Genomic DNA, 5,066 nt, shown 5'->3' with positions numbered 1-5,066 from the left:
GTAATCTTGTAGAGCACATGCTAAACCAGTATTGCTGTTCAACAGCGGGGCTGACAATAATAACTGTGCTAACGCTGTGTTCCCATTATTGACCCGCGCTCCATATAGGAGGTACACATAAATATTCAGGGACAATTAGATCCTGTTTTAAATGTCACAGTTTACTGATGAACTCCTCTCTCAAGGGGCTACAGAGCAGCTAGCTAGCTGAATGTGTCAATTTATGGGCCTCCGCGTACTCAATTCAGGCAGCAATTACCATGCCAGTTCGGCAGACACATTAAACATTCATAGCTCTTTTAAAAAGATGAATACATACATGCATAGGTAAAACTATCATAATACCCTTTGCCTCCAAGCCTGCCCTTGTAGCTGATCACTTTGAGTGTCACCGAATAGACTGGAGTAATGTTTAGCTTTGTTGTGAAGCTGATGCTAATCCCTAGACCCACGGTCACTCGGTTCCACACCCCTGCAGACAGGATAAGCAAGCCTGCATTATTACATTGCCCTTATCTACCTCACTTCCTGAACATCGCGTCTGTTTTTACCTGGCGGCTCTAGGATATCTCTGCTGATAAGAAAGATATTTTATATGGCAGCAATGCTGTGCCGACAAAGAGCTTTCTAAGAAGCCTCTGATTGTGAAGGTATTTAGCAGCGGCGGTGGCATGGCTTGAGACCTGCAGCATGTATTACCTGCATCCTAAAGGTTACAAGCCGTGCTCCTGCTCTTATGAAAAGGCTATTAATATTTAACAGGGATTTTTTTTTTTTTTTTGGGGACATCAAAGACTCCGGGCCCCATGTACAAAGGGATGACTTCCCTGATAGAGGTGCAGAGCAGATGGCTATGCTGTGTGTGCAAGCTCCCTGTGTGCAAGTGTGTTGGCGCTGCCCGAGCCTTTGAATCCAAATGAATGTGCTCTCCACATTCACAATGCTTGATCTTCTCTCTCTCTCTCTTACCTCTCATTAACTTCACAGGTGCCTTCTTGTTTTGTCTAGATCTTTATTATTATTATTATTATTATTGTTCACTTCGACTCAGGTTAAGATTAATTGTCCTCCCACAGTACTATACATTAACTTCCTGTGTTACAGTTAATAGGGTCCCCCCTCTGAGCCTGTTGCTCACGTTCTGCCCTGTGCACAGGTCCCGGATCCCCTGTATTGAATTGGGACAGAAGGAAACCTCGTGCTTATCCAAGAGTGCTGACAGGATGCATGGGCTTCACCTGAGTCAAAGTCAAATCAAAAGTCTGCAGGATACATTTTGGTTTTGCTAATAAGAGCTGAACCCTTGACTATATGACCAGTATCCCTCGGTGTTAAGTAAACCGCTCTTAAACACTCTGCACCACTTAGTAGCCACTTAAAAAGGCACTGTCCAGACCTGGTTCTGATACTAGTTGTTTGCATACCATGCTTTGCTTTTGTTTAGTCTGGTCCTGTGGTGGACTGTGTGTTTTAATGAGCTGTTGTGTCTGTTGGAGGGTGTGGATTAAGAACAATGCTGGCATATATTAACAAGCAGTCTTCTGCTCTTATCCCAGGGTCGAAGGGGCTTTTTATTTGTATTTTCTATTTGTTTTGCACAAACCCCACATGTTCTGTAAATGAAGTGTGAAGATGTAAATTGCGACAGCATGATTATATAGGTACACATCTATCAATGGCTGATACCATTAACCCTTAGTAAGGAACTAACGGCATCTGCCAGCTCAGTGCAACTGCATTTCCATAGCAGACCACTGAGACAGGGTGATGAGTTACTGGTTGCTACCATGATGTCTGGGACCATGGTAATAAGGGAGAGTCTCAGTGTTGCAAGCGCTTCTTAATAAACCCTTTGTACACAGCTATATTAAATATTCAAAGGCGTGATGCTTCAAGCAGGAGCTCTAGGGCGTGTTGTGTAAAGAAGTCAATAGCAGGACCCATGTGGGCTTGCTATTGATTGGTTGCTCAATAACTCACCTGAGAAAAGACAGGCCATGCTCTGGATGCTTGGATGTTGAGCCTGAGCTCACAAGGGGACACCTCTCAGGCATTGACAAGCCCCTGTCAGATACACGCTGAAGAGCTCTTCTCAAACCTGAGCTCACAGGGGGACACCTCTCAGGCATCGACAAGCCCCTGTCAGATACCCGCTGAAGAGCTCTTCTCAAACCTGAGCTCACAGGGGGACACCTCTCAGGCATCGACAAGCCCCTGTCAGATACCCACTGAAGAGCTCTTCTCAAACCTGAGCTCACAGGGGGACACCTCTCAGGCATCGACAAGCCCCTGTCAGATACCCGCTGAAGAGCTCTTCTCAAACCTGAGCTCACAGGGGAACACCTCTCAGGCATCGACAAGCCCCTGTCAGATACCCGCTGAAGAGCACTTCTCAAACCTGAGCTCACAGGGGGACACCTCTCAGGCATCGACAAGCCCATCAGATACCCACTGAAGAGCTCTTCTCAAACCTGAGCTCACAGGGGGACACCTCTCAGGCATCGACAAGCCCCTGTCAGATACCCACTGAAGAGCTCTTCTCAAACCTGAGCTCACAGGGGGACACCTCTCAGGCATCGACAAGCCCCTGTCAGATACCCGCTGAAGAGCTCTTCTCAAACCTGAGCTCACAGGGGGACACCTCTCAGGCATCGACAAGCCCCTGTCAGATACCCGCTGAAGAGCTCTTCTCAAACCTGAGCTCACAGGGGGACACCTCTCAGGCATCGACAAGCCCCTGTCAGATACCCACTGAAGAGCTCTTCTCAAACCTGAGCTCACAGGGGTACTCCTCTCCTCGGAACCACATGGACAACACAAAGGGAATGGCAACCCTAATTCTAAACCTAGTCGTGGCCCTTTTCTGATACAATTGTGTACTTGCATATATCGTGCAAGAAATCGCATTGTCCCTACTGTCAGACTGGTCCAGTGGGAGGCAGTCACTTTGTTCACCATAACAGCCTGCCTGCAGCAGCCGCTAAGCATAACAAAAGGACAACATAGGAAAGGCCCTGAATACAAACACGTTCACACCCACTCAACAGAGACGCCTGTGTAAACTATACAACACAGTCACTGTATTCCTTGCCTGCCCCGTTGAGCTGTACTGCCCATTCACAGCACACCACACAGGCTTTGACTTGAGAGGATGTTATTGCTGAAAACTCTCTCTAGCTCCAATCGTAGAGGTCAAATTCTACAACGAACAGCTTTAACAGGAAGGGGGGACTAAAACAAAAAACAAACAATGTGAGGAATTCCAGTCTTATCGTGCCGCCTTTATGAGTAACACAGATTCCTAGTAGTAGTGGGCAGTGAAATAATACCATTGTACAGGAGCGCAGCGATTACTCAGCGAGGAAGCCGGCCAGCTGGAGTTTATTGTCACCCTCAGACTTGGCACAAGCAGGAAGCTATGTCAGTTCCAGCTCCCAGTGACTGTGGGGCAGCAGCATTTTCAGAACGACACGGCCGTGAGGTCACCCACACGCCTCCCAATGAGCCCTCGCGAGGAGTGGAGCTCCTGTCTGAGGGACACGGCTGTGAGAATGACCACGTGCCAGGCTTGAGGGGACTGCTTCTCAGCATGTGGTATTTGGGCATCACACTGCATGCAGAAGGATAAAAAGGAAAGAGTTAAAAAATAAATAAATAAAACAAACCCAAAAAAACAAAACCTTCCTTGTTAAAGAGAAACAGCGTTTTTATTTTCTGTAAACATTTCTTTTCATCTCACAGTATTGCAGTAAAAAAACCTCTACAATCAATATCAGTGTTACAAAATCTCAAAATGCTTTCTTTTAGATTCCATAAACAACACACTCTATTTACACAGACACAGCAGCTGTGTTGTTAGATTAAATCAATGTTTCAAGATCATCTAACCCCCACACACCAGACGAGCCGGGGTAATGTGTTGTGTGACACAGAGCCCCCTGTTTGGTAATATGCAGCTATATCACTGTGGGAGTGCCTTGCTTGATAGTCTCTGGTTCCACATTATACTTCAAGCAATGAAGGGAGGCTGTTAACTAGCTGTGCTATTGTCAGGGACACTGAACACAGCGATCATGGGGGTGATCCCAAGACATCGAGAACATCAACCCCAAAATAACTTCATCACGAGCACAGTGATGACCTGCTGTGTGTGTGTGTGTGTGTGCGTGCGTGTGGGGGGGTATGTGTGTGTGTGTGCGTGCGTCTCGGTGTGTGTATGTGTGAGGAGAGAACAGCTGACTGCATTTTCACCAATTGCAAAGTCCCTGTGCTGCTCTCACTAAAACTCTTAAAAGCTTCCCTTTTTTGGTTCAACAAGCGTCTCCTCTTGGCTCTTTAGGAGCTCTGGGTGGTCCTGGCGATGGGATATTGATGGCCTTGTCAAGCAGTTAATAGCAGAGGGCTGCTCTAACACCACTAACTTCAGTCATTTACATTAACATGACAACTCAACACTCAAGCAAGTCGGTCACCAATGCTCCTATTCCACGAGCACTTCAACATCATCCTCGCCTCAAGTATCTTACTAACATGTTAGCAAGTGTATCTCGGGTTTAGTTAATAGTTAGGTCATACTTAGTAACTCATTTATAAAGCTGTACAGGGCTCCGAGACAAAACTACTGCACTGCAAGCGCCTGATGTCTAGTTAGCGCAGCCTGGGAAAATGTAAGTCAAGTGAACTGAACGCAGCAGGGCAGTTAACCAGACCCAGCCTTGGGTAAGCCCCCAGTAGTAAATACAAGCAAACACCCATGTCCCCTGGGTCACACTGCTATAGCCTCATCCTGTACGAGATGCTGAAAGCATGGCATTAGTAATAGCGGGGTTGTCTTTTTGGTATGCATCGAGTTTTTATTTTCGGATAGGAAAGCGATCACGGGTCAGATGTACAGGTTTTCAGGACCTGCATCTCAACTCCACACAGGCACTTGCTCTGTGAGCCCTGCTGGTTAGAACTGTGAAGCTGTGCACCTGCTCAAACGGGAAACACTTACAAAAGTGCTGGAACAGAAGCCCTGGGAGAACGGTTATGAATGTACCAGCCGCCCTCAGGCACTGTGCAGA

Source organism: Acipenser ruthenus, chromosome 18 (assembly GCF_902713425.1).
Source record: "Acipenser ruthenus chromosome 18, fAciRut3.2 maternal haplotype, whole genome shotgun sequence".
NCBI lineage: Eukaryota > Metazoa > Chordata > Actinopteri > Acipenseriformes > Acipenseridae > Acipenser > Acipenser ruthenus.
Note: the sequence above shows the minus strand (reverse complement) of the source record.